Below are 18,175 nucleotides of genomic sequence, written 5' to 3' on the forward strand. Positions count from 1 at the left end.
TCCAGTTCCTGTTGAGAAAGAAAGGCTTCTAAGAATTTTTAAAATAGTAACAATAATAATAATAGTAATAATAATGAAAAAAGAAAATGAAAGTAATTACACTCATGTGCAAAGAAAAAGTAATGTGGTTTCCAGGATGTGTCACATAAAGATAACCGATAATCAGCCATATGGACGTTTAGTGCACAAGGAAATGAAGTCCACTTTTTCATTAGGACATATTTCATCTTTAAGATCTCTATCTGAAGCTCCTTTCATAGGCTGCGCCACAGTGGATGTAGTCGGTGCAGACGCACCCACATTAACTTCGATTTTTCAGATTTCCTACAATAATTCTTTCTATTTTGTATATTTCTTGTTTCCTATGTTTGGTTATATAAAACTTAGCGATTATTTTTGAGATCTTAAGTGTCAATAGTGCAGAGCGATCTGGCAACAATGTTAGGACGTGTTGTTCTATCCTAGCCTGCACCCAGATTACCAAACTCCTGGCGCCGCCTATGGTTCTGAGCGCCCATGTTGGTGGGAGACGGAATTTCTGTGGTAACACACTGAAATATTATGAGAAAAGGCACATAATAGGCAACGGAGACGAAAATGGACTGGAGCGTGAACATCCGGAAATGTTCCTATGTAGTATTACACGAAAAATGGGTTCTACGTAATATGACATAAGTGTGTGTGTTTTCTCGCACTCAAAATTTGCAGCACAACTTGATGAGGTTTCCATTGACTTGGTGCCTTCCTGGAGGCAGAAATGGATCTTTGAGTCGGGACACGGACAAAATCTCGCGGCCGAAACATCGCCACCCAAAACCTCGCCGCGAATGAAACTTTTCTTTAAAATTTACCCAATGTGTTTCTTAATATGCAATTCCACATTACAAATAATAATAATAATAATAATAATAATAAGAAGAAGAAGAAGAAGAAGAAGATACAAAACATCGTGTGCATAGGCTTTCTCGGGTTATTCCCGTTTCCTCCCACTTTCTTTATTCGATCATTTCCTTCATCCTGGTCATCTACGTCTCCTTTAACCTAGAGAACATAATCAAGAGACGTCGTAAAAACTCATATATTATTTCATACTTTCATAAATATTATTAGATTTTTGTTAAAATTTTAAGTTTTTGGATGTTCCAAAGTTCACAAAACTAACCCCGTTAGTTGTCATTACTTTCCTTATGCAGACTTTCTTTTCCTATAACCAGTTTAAAAACATCCTGTCGCCCTACCTTCACATTGAAATCCTCTAATACAGGAATAGAATTTTCATATGGTATCGCGGGACTTGGTCAAACACCCGTGATAGTTCTTCTGAAACAGTGTCTTTTATACCGTCATCCTTATCATCTGTTGGAACATTTACATTTTGGTCAGGCGAGATTTTGGGAATGGCGATATTTTGGGGCGCGAGGTTTTGGAAGACGAGGTTTTGGCAAGGCGAGGTTTTGGCCCGGCGAGATTTTGGCCCGCGAGGTTTTGGGCGGCGAGGTTTTGGCCAGGCGAGGTTTCGACCCGGCGAGGTTTTGGGAGGCGAGGTTTTGGCCAGGCGAGGTTTTGGTCCGCGAGGTTGTCGTCGCGAGGTTCTGGCCGCGAGGTTTTGTACCCAAACCCTTTGAGTCATGTGACGGCGTATAATTCGCCAGCAAGCATATCCCGGCAGGTTCACTGGAATCATGTCTTTTGATCGACTGGAATCATTTAATGTCCTGTGTCTCAAGATATTCATCCACTATAACAGCTCGTCGATACCATACATTTGTGATGGTACTCTGTAGGGAAATATGCATATGTTTACGAGACCTCACGGTTATCCCATCCCACCTCATGATTCCTCCACTTCTGTAGTGATTCAATTCAGTAAGCGCCGGACTCTCTGCAGATGAATATACTCGAGAATCATTGGTGAGACTAAACCAAAATTCATCTATGAACAGGACATGCCTCCGTTACTCCTGACTCCATGATGTACTCAAACGGGACTTTCAAAGGGAATTCAAAGGGGCTTTGTCTGTGGATGAAGGGGTAGAATTGTAAACCGTCAAGATCCAATCATTGTTCTGACCGTTAACGATTGTTGTAGCATAAACATGTTTCATCAGAAGTAACAATTGGTGTAGGTAACCGTCACGGTTACTCCATACAGAAATTATGTAGCACATGTGAGTCCAATCTGTTCACTTTTGCATTGAGGGGAACCGTCAAACCACAGTGGTATGGCTTAAGTGTAATTCGTTTGCAAAGGCACGAAAGCTTTTGCGATCGTACCCTTCGACGATATTCATGAGGAACTATTCAGAACGTACTGTGTTGATCGGTGACCGCGAGACTCATTTTCTAGTGTTTTCTCACCTGCACGAAATTTCATGAACCAACGGCGTATTATGGTGCGTTCATTCAGCACTTCTGATCCAGATGCATTGTTAATATTTTTAGGGATAGATATTCAGAATGTCTCTGTTTAAACCCTTAACGCAAAATTACTCTTAATTGTGTATTTACAATAGTGTACTTTCAGACGACCATGTTCAACAACACACTGCCTCCTGCCTGACTAGGCACGTCAACCCTGTTTTCTGAGTATGTACGGAGCTTGTGAGGTCGCGCGCGTGATCGTGGGCCATACATTGGTTGCGTTTTCGACCAGATCTAAAATTGGACATTTAAATATTAGCAACCCAATAAATAGTAGTGTGCCTTTAGATTTTCTTCTGGTTCTTTCATTTGCTTGCATTTTCTTCGTTTCATTAGTTATTCTATTATCATTTAGCCTCGTTTATTATCCATCTTGTTTAGGCTACAAAGAATAAATTAAGATTTTCATTATGTTTTATTTTATTTTATTATTATTAATCAAGTGGATACTTTTGATAAAGTGGATACTTTCAAATATTTAGGATCAATATTAACAGACGAAAATCATATTCACGAAGAAATTAAATGTCGACTAAAAGCAGGGAATTCGTGTTACTATTCGGTTCAAAATCTCTTGTCGTCGCGAATTCTGTCGAGGAATTTGAAGCTTAAAATATATAAAACGAAAATCATGCCTGTTGTTCTGTATGGTTGCGAGACATGGTCGCTTACTCTGAGGGAAGAACATAGACTGAAAGTATTTGAGAACAGGATCCTGAGAAGAATATTCGGACCCAAGAGGAACGAGAATGGGGAATGGCGCAAGCTTCATAACGAGGAACTACATAGTTTATACGGTTTACCCAACATTGTTAGGGTCGTCAAGTCTAGGAGGCTTAGGTGGGCAGGTCATGTAGCTAGAATGGAAGAAAGTAGAAACGCTTTCAAAGTCTTGACTGGTAGACCCATCGGAAAACGACCATTAGGAAGACCTAGGCGTAGATGGGAGGATAATATTAAGATGGATCTCGCAGAGATAGGAATACAAAGTAGAAACTGGATCCAATTAGCTAAGGATAGAAGTCAGTGGAGAGCTTTTGTGAACGCGGCACTGAACCTCCGGGTTCCATAGGCCACAGAGTTAGTTAGTTTAGTTATTATTAATCAACCTTCCTTTCTTCTTCTATTGGTTGATTATAAATCAATTTCTCATGTGTCAAAAATTACAGAGTTCTTTCGTTTTGAAAGAACATTTAACTTTAACAAGAAATAGTTCTCTCGTACTTTGAAGCCGCCTTGATGTGGCGGATAACCTTTATTCAGTGATGAATGTTTCTTAGGTCAATCAAAATGAGTTTTATCCTAGCCACTTTTGGGCGACAGTATGAGACAAGAATGATATCGTGAAAAACAAAAATGAGGTTTCAGCGGATTTACACGTTTCGTAGTCCCTACATTCCGAAAAAGAGATTGTTTGAGTGTCCATTCTTTCATTCCGATGTAAATTTATTCGCCTTAGATGTCATATCATTCAGCTTATCCGGACCAAATTTTAAACTTCAGATTTTTAGAAGAGTGGATCACATTATTTTTGAATTTTCTCGCATTTCCCAAATAAAGGTAGTTTACTGAATGCTGACAATGAAAAGGAATAATTCTAATTTCTAGACAACCGTTTTGTTAATATTTTATTAACAAATCTGTAACATGGTATCAGTTGTTTTTTTGGTTAAATAAAAAAAAAGTAGTTTACTCTTGGAGGTAAGTTCTTTTTTAGACTCTTTGCACAAAAAGGACTCAGGCGACTTTTTCATATTTCGTAAGTAAATATTTCATTAATAACTCTGCACAGTGGCATAAGCAGGCGCGCACCCAGAAATTTTTATTGGAGGTCCAATACTACAAACCACTACATCTGTGTACAAGGGCGCCCATCAGGGGGGGCAGGTGGGGCGGGCTCGCCCCCCCATAAGAGGAATTTGTACTTGGTAATATTGAAAACCCAACAGAATTTTTACATTAGTTACAGCAAAATTTGGAACTATATTTGAAACGTCGCTTATACTTGCCCCCCCTTGGAAACCACAACATGGGCGCCCTTGTCTGTGTAATACTGAACAGGTATTATTCTGCACCCGGAAAAACGATAAGTAATTGTAAAATACTTCCATATATATATATATATATATATATATATATATATATATATAAGAGGTTTTTATAAGAGGAAGAGTACAGATGAAGTGTAAGCTCAAATGTTAATGTTAGATCAATCATTTCCCTGTTAAACAATTATAGTTTTATTGAAAAAGTGTACAAATATATGTTGAGTTAAGAAGTTTTTGGGAGCTCTAGATGCAGTCAACTCCCTCCCCCGTGGGTACGCCCCTGCGTATAAGTATCCACTTTGAGACATCAAAGATTGAGTTAAGCAAGGGACGGATTTAAGAACGTACCGACAACGGGGTATTGAGGATTGTAGCCCAGAAATTCTCTAGTTTACATTGCTTAAAATTACAGTTTGAATTTTGAATGACATTTTTTTTTCAAAGATCAGTAACCAAATCTTAATAGACGACGACAATATGGAATCCCGTAATTCGCCTGCAAGAAAATTCTGTCCTCGCGATGCTCCCGATTTTCTGTCATGCCCTTATAATTCCCTAATTTCTTTCTGTTAAGTTTCGTTCTTTGGATTTCTCTAGTTTTAGTTCCTGTGTACCGTTTGTATATTTCCTCTCCATTTCTATGAAGGAAGATTTCATTCAGTTTCAGTAGCTATGGGTAACACATATGCAAAATATTAAACAGTTTAGCGAATATGTGGAAAAATCTAATCTAGGGTGACCAGATTCTGACAAGCGAAAAGTAGGACACAAACATAATAGTATATGATAGTTTACTGCGTCGGCAATCTCCTTATTTCATTTAACGTTAACCTCAAGTTAATCATTAGTTTTTGTTAAAAAGAAAAGTACTGAACAAAAGTATTGAAGGAATTCAAAACAACTCATTAAAAGAAAAACACACACAAATCGATTGATCATTCACGAAGAGAGTGTCTGTGATTCAAAATGTAAATAAACAAGAAAACATTAAAATGTTGCAAATAAGTTAAATCAGGGCAATTCACAGGACATTTCTTTAAAAAGAAGGACATTTCTCGATTTTCTAGGCGTATTCGCAACACTTAGGGTAACTCTTTGAAAAACAGTACTGTGCTGCGAAAATCAGTACGTCTGGTCACCCTAATGTAATCTTAATTTTCTTTATAATCTGATTATACATTGGGAATGTTCCCAGATTTTATGAAAGAAAGAATCCGCTATGCTTAAGACAAAAATCATGTGCTTTTCGTTTGAAGCAACGTACGATTGATTGTTCTATAACGAATAAATTTAAAGAAATATGGCATAACATCCAGTTACTGGACTATGCAAACCTGGCATATGTACTCTAAAATGCAGTAAATTTTGAAAGGGATACATTTTTTAGTCAATAATTTCTTGTGTTGTAGGCAGTTTGGACTCAGTGTCCCTTCCAAAAATTGAGGAAGCGTCCTTTTCAACATTTCCTGACTGAGAAGGCTGAGAGATGAGCTACAATGCGTCGGATATCAAAGAAAAAATAATAATTAAAAAAAAAAGATTTCTTCAATTCTCAGTTACAGTTGCTTTAGTGAACTTGGCAATGTAGGAAAATGGAAAGAAGTGAAATTAAATCTTTATTTCACCATCTCATGCATTTGCTGTTTAGGCTGAAGAAGGCCTATAATTAATAGAGGTAAATGATTATGAAAGAATTGATGGAATGAGAGTGTGGGAGAACCTCAGGAATGCGATGTTGTTCACTACAACATGGCTTGGGTTCGAGTCAGGGACTCCTCGCACTAGAAGTGAAAGCTCTACCATTGAGCTACCATAGGGAGTTGACTTTTAACAAGGATAGAGTAATGGATTCTGGTTGCTATGTCGCATTTTCCTTCAAATTTCGTATCCATTTCAAATATGCATACAACGTTAAGTAGGCCACGAGGGTGATTCAGAAAGTAATGCCTCCAAGCCCACTACTTGGCCAATAACACGGCAAACATTCTGAACTGTTTATCATTAATGCACTGATGTTCAAGCTATAGAATGTCACTTGTTTCACCTTCCTATCTCTTTCCGTTCCAGAGTAATGGAGTAATCTATGACATCCAGTGGTGACGTTCGGTTGAAACAGAGGGCTGTCATTGAATTTCTGACTGCGGAAGGTTGTGTACTCAGAAACATTCATCGTCGGCGACGAGTCGTGGATACACCATTACGACTCGGAAATGAAGCGTCACTCAATGGAGTACCGCCACACGTCTTCTTCTCCGCTAAAAAATTCAGAGTCGTCCCATTTGCTGGCAAAGTGTTGTTGACATTGTGTCTCATCCTATCTATAGCCCGGATCTTGCGTTCTGCAACTTTTGGCTTTTTCCCAAACTTAACAATCACCTTAAGAGCCAACGCTACAATTGTGACGCGGAGGTGGAAGCAGCAGTTCGACAATGGTGTCGCCAGCAGCCACCACAATTCTTTGCTGACGGCATGAAAAACCTTGTTTCGCATTGGCGCAAAAGTGTTTGCCCATGATGCGGACTATGTTGAAAAATGATGCCACTAAATCTAGCTGCCATTCCAACCCTTCTACTGATACCTGCATCGTGCTATCTGTCAAACACAAATAAAAGTATCACCTAGGAAACATTACTTTTTGAATCACCCTCGCACAAATCAGTTATGTTGATATTAATTCAGAAGAAATATCTCACCAAAAATGCTTCAGTGACATCGCACTGGACCTCAATGGTCCCAATCAGATTTTGGCAGACAAAAGAAGAACTAATAAGACGTACTAATAATAGATTACTCATGCATCAGAGAACCTGAAAAAAAGAGAAAGGAACAAATATAAAAAACATTAATAATAATAATAATAATAATAATAATAATAATAATAATAATAATAATAATAATAATAATAATAATAATAATAATAATAATAATAAAGCATTTCAAGTTACAAGATTAAACTGTTAACAATATCTTAATTATTGTAAAACGTTATTACTTTGAAACAAGTTTTATTAATTAGAAAACTACGAAAAAGACGTAAATAAATTCGATCCAAACTCATTGAGCACAATATGACCGACCTTCCGCTTTATAAATAGCATAATTTTGCTATCCGAGCGCTATGTACTGGAATATTCCGCCTTATTTCTGTTCAAATATTACGTACCGGTACCTCATCAATTGCGGCAACTTGGGAGAAGTGACGTTTTCAAGGAAGCATGCATTAAATATTTGATATGTATCAATGTTAGACTTCTGAAGGACATGTTTATTATTAATAATATATTTTTCATAATCCTGTTTAGCATATTTGCTTTTTAAAGGAGATATTTTTACTTGGCCAGTAATTAGTTTTTGTATCAGGAATCACAAAATTTTTGAAAGGACTCTAAATCGAGTTTTAGCATTTTTGTTACGGAATAATCACATTATACTGAGTTAAATGATAGTTTGGGTTTGGTTACACTATATGCAGTTCTCCAGATATAAGACCTACAAGAAAATTCTTGTCTGAAACATACGGGATCTTTTGATCCAAAAATAAATGCACGATGTAAATTGACTTTCATTGACTAAATTAACAGAAAGTATTCTGTACTAGTAAATTTATATGAACAGTTGTCGTTTTCTTGGTAGAAGGGTTGTGAAATGATATGTTGGAATTTGCCAGCGATGACAGGGTTGGGAACTGAATGGGTGCTTGATATTCGTACAATAATTTCATATTAAAATGCTGCCCACGAGCAAATACAATCTATATGGGGAAAATATCAGAGTGCTAAGATCATAACGACGAAACTCGAAATGATACAAAATATGAGAACATGTGTCTCATACAGATAAAGAGATGATCGTACATATTTTTTTTAAGTCGAATTTCAGCAGGGTTGATTTGATTCATAAATGAAAGAACAATGGTAATCAGTTTTATAACGACTAAGTTATTATATCTAGAAATTCAATTTAAAAAGTACAATTAAAGCCAAGCCATTAGTACATAAATATAATAATAATCAATAGTTCTTTCAGAGACAAAAAAAAAAAAAAAAAAGACAGTTGTTCGTACCAGGAGCTGATAGCGACAATACTTTCTCAATGACATTAAATGCTAGTGAATTATGGTAAAGATCTAGATTTTACACGATTCTATATCTTTAAAAATGTGTCTTTCCTTGTTCAAGATTAACGATTTGTTTTCTTCTCTTGCATGTGACAATTATTTTCAAATATGCATTTCAAACCGTTCATCCTGTTTCCCGTGATTCGACCTCTCACAAGATTTTTTATATATTAGATGTATAGATCGCAGATTACTCGTATCCAAATTTGTACATACAATAATTTATTATTAATAATAGATAGAAAAATATATATTCATGAATGAAAACTTCAATCAAAAACACACGAAACTGAAAAGTCGTAGTCAAAGTTGCCAACGTCAGAGAACAAAATTATCGATTTTCAACTTCAAAATTATCGTATATTACAAACAATTTTATGCGCATAATAACTAAAAATAAAAAAAAATAAAAGTATAATAGTACTAATAATAACATATTAAAAAAAACTTATATAATAATCTTGTTTCGAACTCCTCCCACCATTTTTTAAATCATTCTTAACACTACTTTGAACAACAACAATATTTTCGTCCCCTCTCAAACGTAATTGAACTTAAAAAATGGAGGCAGAATTGTCATTTCCCAATTCTCAAATCGTTATTGATTTATTTTTAGCGGAAATGACTGTTAAAAACCTCAGTGTGTGTATTCGATAATTATTTAATGGATATCTGCAATTTATTTGCAAATTCGAAAACTGCAAAAAGTGTACGTCCTAAAACTATCATATAGCCTATTCAGCCATTATCGCAAGGGCATAATCGAATAGCACAGTGATTTTCAAAGTGGGGTCCATGGACCACCCTAAAAATTGAAATGTGTTCTAATAAAATGGAAATGACAGTTGTTATGCAAGAAGTATTTTTAAGATTAAGAAACTGCAGCTGTGGGCGGTATGAGTATAAAACAATTATACTTCATTATAAATAATTATTATTCATCTTTTCCAGTGCCCAAGGATTTCATTGATACTTCTGATGAAAAAATCTCTGCAGAAATGCACAAAACACTTGTAGGACACTTGAAAGCGTTAGCTGCAAGTTTTCGAGAATATTTCCCTGTCCCACAATCTGGTAATAGTTGGTTTGCAAATCCTTTCAATACTGTAGAAATCCATGACACACATTGTATGAATCTCTCTACACAGAACAAGAACAGCTATTGGAACTATCCTGAAACTTCAACGAGAAACGTTTTCAAAGAAAATAAACTTTGTACCTTTGGTTACATGTACGTTGTGAGTATGAAAAAAAAAAAAAGGCATTGCAACATTTGTTGCCTTTCCCTACCATTTACTTACGTGAGCAGACTTTTTCTGCTTTTTGCAATATTAAAAGCTTAAAGCGAAATCGTCTTAATGTGGAATCGGACATAAGATTGATGGTGACAAAACTTATTACAGATTTCAATGCACTTATGGACAAACACAAAGAATTTCAATCCTCACATTAGTGACCCCACATTTGAGAACATTGTTCATCAAGCGGATTTCCTTATTTAAAACAAACAAACAAACAAAAAAAAAAACTAATTTTCAATACTGAAAATTGCTATTTTCAATTGAAATTTTGTTCAATATTAAACAATCATGTATCTTTAGAATAAATTAATTATTGCATTTTTTAAAATCATTTTCTTGGCAGTGGTAATTCTAATTAGTATATTTTTTTTAATACCATGTCAAATTTCAGATAGCATGGCAAGGGGGTCCGTAGATCACTTTCCGAATGAATAGGGGAGTCCGCGTTATCAGAAAGTTTGAGAATCACTGGTATAACATTAAGGCTTCATTATTGTATATCACGATAAATTATCGTATGGTTGGCAAGCTTAGTCGCAGCGTCAATTTGTTAGTGATTAGTTAAACAGAAGTTACGATCCATTGAACCCGTCGAAGAATAAAATCATTGGCGATGATTTGACGGCAAACTCGAAAAATTTTAGAAATAGAACAGTATCGATATCTCGATTGTCATAGGTATACATATGTCGTGGGTCGAAATTTACAATTGTCACTAAAAATTTATATCGCATATTTTGTAAGTGTATTGGATAATTCGACGTTCCATGAAATAATACGTCCATCTTCGACGCAATTGTACACTGAATTTTTTCTTAAATTTTGGGACTTGGAGTAACCTAAAACTGGATTGAAAATCACATTACCGAAATGTATGCTTACTGTATATGCAAAGTAACACATTGTTGAAATTTGCACCTAACCATTTAAAATATATGAAAATTTAAATATTGAATATAAACTCACCGTTCATTAGTTGCGATGATTTTGAATAATTACGGTAGGTATAGAAATAAAAAAAAAAGCATTGTTACATCCATTTCTTTTTGGCTTGTAATTGTTGATTTTTTTAAAAACATAAATTAGAGAACTTTGTTAAATAAAAAGTTTGAGATATTGTTGCTTTAAAAAATAAAAGAATAAAATACACATAGAAAATGATACATACTTATTATCAATCTGCAAAAGATGATTTTTTAAATCATATGCAATTGGTTACAAATAACTTCAATAACACTAGTCAACAAGATTTTGGCACAGAAATGAAAATACCTGATTCTAATAGAACTTTTCACGTAGAATTGAATCTGCAATCAGTTTTTCTCCACCACCCTCAGTTTCCCCGTGACAGAGGGATTTTCGGGAAATTTCCCCTCAAATTTCCTTTTTTTTTTTAAACCATTTTCATACCTGTAGCTCGGGTACTCTTAGGTACATAAACACACAAATTATATTCTATGTAGCTTGATTTATACTTAGTAAGCCCTCTAAGTTTCATAAGAATCGCATTATTCTTTCCTTAGAAATAAACATATTTACATAAAAATATGCTATGTGTACTGTTCATTTTACCATATTCATTAGTGCAGATAAAATCACATATAACTTCCACGAAAATTACAATATAAGCACGATTTATACCTCATTGGACTTCCCATAAAACATATTTTCAATGATGTGTACACCATGTTGCCATTTTTGTATGAGGGAATTTCCAGAGGGATTTTGTGGGAAATTCCCTCCAAAAAGTAGTTTATAAGACTTTTTTGTCTCAACTTGCTATTTGTATATAGTGATACAAAAACATGAACTGCACTAAAACATAGTTTTATGTCTACTTAATAAATAATGTTAATTTCATGTGAATCGCATTATTCTGTCCAGAGATATAAACTATTGTGTCTATTTATAGGTAATAAAGAATATACTATGCAAGACTTTTACCTAACACAAAAACCTAACGTTGACGTATTATTGTCGGCACATAGATGGATACTCAAATACAAGCAGAAATACACGCATGCTTTCTGTGGAAAATAAGTCACTTTTTAATATTTTGATCTGGCAACATTGTTCGCTAGTGATCTACTATGCCACGCTTAATTGCATGCATGGGGAGCATGCCCGCGGCCGTTCGGTCTATTTAATGGACGGGTTCCACAAGAATGTAGTGCACCCCGCCCGTGGTTGCTCGTGCTTTGAACTTATGTCCTCGTGCACAAGTGCACCGTCAAGATTTGTCCCTTAACCTTGACACCTAAGTGTGTAACCTCCATTCACTGAGGGAGTGGGATACGCCCACTGCGCGGCCAGACCGAAGTCCTGAGTGCCTACTAGTTGACCTACTGGTGGAGGCGGTCCTGCTAGCGAGTCAGGCCCTACCATACTCTGCAGGCATGGTGCCCGAGCGTTATAAGGCGAGCTCACCTCCAGCACATGTTCACCGTTACCCAGGTTCCTGGGATTAGTTCCCATGTGCTACCGAATCCCACGGTATGACCACGACCCGGCAGAGTCCAACCCAATCCGGGAACCCCAGGCAATGCCCGAGGGGGCTCGTGTCCCGGCCCTGCCTACCTCTATCGTTCAACTGGCAACCGCCGTGTGTAGAGGTACCACAAACACGTCGAGATGCTGTGCATCTCATCCCGGATCCAATGGTACATGTAAGTCACCATTTGAGTTTGGAAGCGGCCCATATCCTGCAGGGTTACCTCCCTTCCGCGGAATTAGTACCGTTGCCCAGATATCTAGGATTGGACCTTTCCCGTTTCCGTTTGGTCCTCCTGCAGGCAGGAATCCGACTCTCCCCTCCCGGTAGGATCGTCCAAGCAATACGGGACTACCTCTCTTTTACATCTTGAGGTACCACGTACACGCTGAGATACTCGGTATCTCTTTCCGGACTCAACAGCACGTGTAGGTCGCCATTTGGGAGAAGGACCATGGCCACCGCTCTCCCTCGGTAGGGTCGCTCAGAGGACTACCTTACTTTTTACCGTGTTGAGGTACCACGTACGCTACCAGACTCAATGGGACGAGTTAATTTCCCATTTGGGAGTCAGCGGGAGACCCATAGGAATCCCTCATCCCCTGGCATGGTTGATCTGGCAACAATGCATAAAAAATTGATGACTTACGTAGCCTGATGACTGTTAGTAGCGTTGAGTGACCGTCCAAAGTGGGCGTGTTTTAGATGTGGCCGCGTGGAAGTTGAAGTGTTTGTGCATTGTGGAGTTCGAATAGATTGTGTTATGTGGTGATGCACTGAGTTAGATTACGTTTGTGCTGCTTCATGATCGATGGAGTGTAGATTCGTGTGTGTGTGTATGTGTGATACCTTACAGGATACAAAATACCGAGGAAGTGTGTAAATCACCCGGACAATTTCTGTTATGTATGTGGGGAGCTGACATTTAAATCGCAACGTCGATGTTTTACTCCACTTGTGAGGAAGTGTTATAAGTTATATTTTGGTTGCTGTGTAGGAGACCAAGATTAGAATTGGGCTCCTCACTACATTTGTTGTACTTGCGTGAAACGTCTGACTGGGTGGGCAAATGGTGAACAAAACATGAACTTCGCAGTACCGATGATCTGGAGGGAACCAAAAGATCATTCTTCAGAATGCTACTTTTGTATGACAGATAAAAGGAATAACCAGTAAATCTGACCAGTTCCACACAGTGCAGAATTACCTGTACCAGTATCTCCTGTTCATCTTACGGTAAATGAGCCATACGTACTTGAGGCAACTACTGAAGTTAAAAATGAAGAAGATGATCCTACTTATGTAGGAAGCACATCTACATTGGATCCCCATCTGATAACTCAGGGTGAACTAAACGACCTCGTACGGGATTTAAAACTCTCCAAGATACAGGCAGAGCTTCTTGCTTCTAGACTTAAAGGCTGGAATTTGCTCCATCGTGACACTAAAGTGTGTATTTTTCGAAACCGTCATACAGAGTTTCAAAACTACTATTCTGAAGAACATGATTTAGTGTATTGTAATAATGTCTGTGCTGTGATGGATACACTCGGACATGCACATATAAGTACAGAGTGGAGATTGTTTATTGACTCTTCCAAAACTAGTTTGAAGGCAGTCCTTTTGCACAATGGCAACAAATTTCCTTCAGTGCCTTTGGCTTATGCAACTAATATGAAGGAAACCTATGAAAACATCAAAAGAGTGTTAGAAAGAATTCAGTATGAGAAATACAAGTGGACCGTTTGCTGTGATTTAAAAGTTATTTCTTTGTTAATGGATTTGCAGCTTGGTTATACGAAATATTGTTGTTTCCTCTGCGAATGGGACAGCAGGAACAAAGAGGAACATTACATCAGGAAGGAATGGCCAAAGCGTGTATTAACTCCTGGACAGAATAATGTTTATTCCACACTGGTCAGCCCTGATAAGATAATTCTACCTCCTCTTCACATAAAGTTGGGGCTCTTCAAAAACTTTGTTAAGGCAATGAATAAAAGTAATGCAGGATTTTGTTACCTGAAGGAAAAATTTCCTCGGGTTAGTGACGCTAAAATCAAGGAAGAGATTTTTGTAGGCCCCCCAAATAAGATGTTTGATTCGTGACCAAAAATTTGAGGATGTCTTAACTCCGGTTGAGAAAGCAGCTTGGTGTTCATTTAAATGTTTAACAGAGAATTTTTTAGGAAAACAGAAAGCCCCAAATTTCCATGAAATTGTGAGTGATTTCCTGAAATCATTCAAAGAAATGGATTGCAACATGTCCCTTAAAGTTCACTTTCTAGACTCCCACCTGGATTTCTTTCCTGAAAACCTTGGTGCTGTTAGTGATGAGCATGGGGAACGTTTTGATCAGGACATTTCCTCCATGGGGAAGAGGTATCAGGGAAGTGGAGTTCATGAATGCTAGCCGATTACTGTTGGCTAATTGCACTATGTAAGGTATTACCTATTTCTAATTTAGATATTAAATAAAACCACAGTACAACATACATTATTCAGTGTAACAAAAGACAATACAGTATCACCGACGTCAACATTTTGGAGATCTCTAATAACTCAAATGGCATAGACGGTGCAATGCGCATCATTTGTATCTTAGCGTCAAATACTATGATCGTGGTATAATGTATTTCGAATGAATGAAGGAACAAAGTTACCAGAAATTGATAATTTAACTTCTTCTAAAGACTTTACTTCGAGAACGCGCTGACATATCATGTCTCATCATGTAGATGGTTCCAAAAGACTTAAGTGATCATAATGTGATTTACAACAATTGTTATTTCAAACAGTTTCAGAGATAGCAAACATATGTATCGGTACTGCAAAAGTCATGTTTCGTTCACCATTTGCCCACCCAGTCAGACGTTTCACGCAAGTACAACAAATGTAGTGAGGAGCCCAATTCTAATCTTGGTCTCCTACACAGCAACCAAAATATAACTTATAACACTTCCTCACAAGTGGAGTAAAACATCGACGTTGCGATTTAAATGTCAGCTCCCCACATACATAACAGAAATTGTCCGGGTGATTTACACACTTCCTCGGTATTTTGTATCCTGTAAGGTATCACACATACACACACACACGAATCTACACTCCATCGATCATGAAGCAGCACAAACGTAATCTAACTCAGTGCATCACCACATAACACAATCTATTCGAACTCCACAATGCACAAACACTTCAACTTCCACGCGGCCACATCTAAAACACGCCCACTTTGGACGGTCACTCAACGCTACTAACAGTCATCAGGCTACGTAAGTCATCAATTTTTTATGCATTGTTGCCAGATCAACCATGCCAGGGGATGAGGGATTCCTATGGGTCTCCCGCTGACTCCCAAATGGGAAATTAACGCGTCCCATTGGGTCTGGTAGCCTTAGTCCCACAAGGCGACTGCTGCAATGCATAAAAAGTACAAAACATATAAACATTTTTTTAAAACCCAGCGCTGAAAATCCTCCATATGAGAGACTTTTTGCCTTCCTCCCAGCAGTACAAGAAGGCTTCTAAAACAACACGTCTCGAAACCTAAGCAATACATATGTGAAGAATGAGTCACCCTAAACTTTTCGTGGCCCCTCCAGACCTCAATACAAAATGCACAATTTAGATATTTGTAAGAGAATTTTTATTGACTTTCCCCCCTAACATATTCATGCCCCCCCCCCCCAAACTTCTGTGGCTGGTTTCGGGCCTGCTAAGAACCTTGTTTGGGGCTGTTTTATTTTGTCTAGCAAGTCCTTACTATAGTGCTTCACCTCCCAACCAGAGTTGCCAAATAAAATTAGTCAAAATAAGGGACGGGTTGACGAGTTTCAATAAGTATTACGGAAAGGTTTTGATTAACATGAACTAGTGGTAAAAAATGAGCCAGGCAAATAAGAAGAGTAATCATTTTAAACTGAAAGAAATATAAAAGTATTAACTAATTCAAAGAGTTATTATAAGAAAAGTTAGGTAAATGTTATTTTTAACTACATTCTACTTAGGTTACTTAAACTTTCTGCAAAAAATCGTACTTCACGCTTGACTTAACTGCACTTATAAGCTTTCTCAAGTTTGGATTTTCCTTTAGGCTGTCGAAATACTCATTGCGGCTTAAAGTCGAAAAGTTGATTGCTTATTATGAGTTCAACTTTCATCAAGTGGGCAGAACACTTATTTCTTCTGTCAGTTCATTTCAAATTCATATATGAGAAAACTAGGGATGGTATCGAGACGAGACGAGACGAGACTTTATACAGTCTCGGTCTCGTCTCGGTTGATAAGTAGCGGTCTCGGTCTCGATCTCGTCTCGAGTCAAAAATCGCCGTCTCGGTCTCGGTCAACAGATTCTTGTCTCGATCTCGGTCTCGATCTCGAAGGCCAAGTCTCGGTCTCGTCTCGGGTCTCGTCTCGAAAGTCTCGAAATAAATAGTGTGAAATTAAAATTGTGAAAGTATTATTATCGTATAGTCTGTCGTTTCCGCTTCTTATTTTTTTGCCTTCATTCTTGACTTAGAATTATGGTGTGATGTACCTCTTCGTAGCTAATTTGCTAGCGCTAATGTTGTCCATGTGTGTGTTCCCGCTTCAATCATCAGTGAGTATAACATACCTGGGATAAAGCAATTATAGTAACCCATATTTCACTTTCAGCAATAGACTTTGTCTCAAATAGCCTCAGTACTGCCTATACAATTAAACTCTATTAAATTAACTCCCGTACTATATAGTAGTTTACTTCCTTCCTTTGAATCAAAATTGTTCAATACCTCCTAACGGATAACGCAACACATAGGAGTACGAATGTATTTAATCGCGCCGAAATTGAAATTTACAATTTCTGAATTATTATCCAATACATTCTGCTTTGACTGTCATTTTAAAAACGGAATATAACGTTGACCAACAAATAGAGTAATACATTATATTTTGTTTCAAATTGACCAAATGCTTTATTACCGTTTCACATATCAGTGTTTAATTGACACTTTAAAACAGGAACTTCTTTAACCTTGTGGTGGGAGCTACGGCACTCATCTTTGCTATCTGTGGTCTCGGGTTGGATCACCAAACAAGTTAGATTCAAAGTCCGATGTTTCGTTTAGTTCGCGTCTCACTTTACATTCTGTTTCTTATACAAGTTCATAAGGTTGTAATATATTACATAAGCATACAAGTATAGCCAGTGCCGTAACATAGATTAAATTTATTCCTGAGCTCTCAGCGGTGCATGTGGTATTCATTCGAGAAAACTAATCGTGCGTTCATTACGATGAAATTTTATATTGATTGAAAATTATTTGCGAAAAAACATGGGCATACATATTATATAAGTATATAGGTAATTCGAGCTATATGTACAGATAGTGATCAGAAAAATGGAAACACCTGAACGATATTGCAACTTAGCAGATTAATATGGTGTCGGGCCACCTTTCGCCTTCAGAACAGCCTTGATGCGACGTGGGATGGAGGCATAGAGGTCGTGAATGGTAGCAAGTGGAATTTTACACCATTCCTCGTGCAGGGCATCGGCCAGTTCTGTGAGAGAGGATGGAGGTGGAAATCGTCGCCAGAGTCGTGTTTCCAAGACGGACCACAGATGTTCAATTATGTTGAGATCTGGGGATTGGGCGGGCCAGGGGAGATGTTGAACTTCATCCCGATGTTCCTCAAACCACGCTGCAACAACACCAGCTGTGTGAATGGGTGCATTATCATCCTGGAAGATGGCGTCATTGTCCGGGAACAACATCCGGATCATAGGATGCAAGTGGTCTCCTAAAATTGCGAC

The sequence above is a fragment of the Thermobia domestica genome, chromosome 9, assembly GCF_964235325.1.
Source record: "Thermobia domestica chromosome 9, izTheDome1.hap1.1, whole genome shotgun sequence".
Classification (NCBI taxonomy): Eukaryota; Metazoa; Arthropoda; class Insecta; order Zygentoma; family Lepismatidae; genus Thermobia; species Thermobia domestica.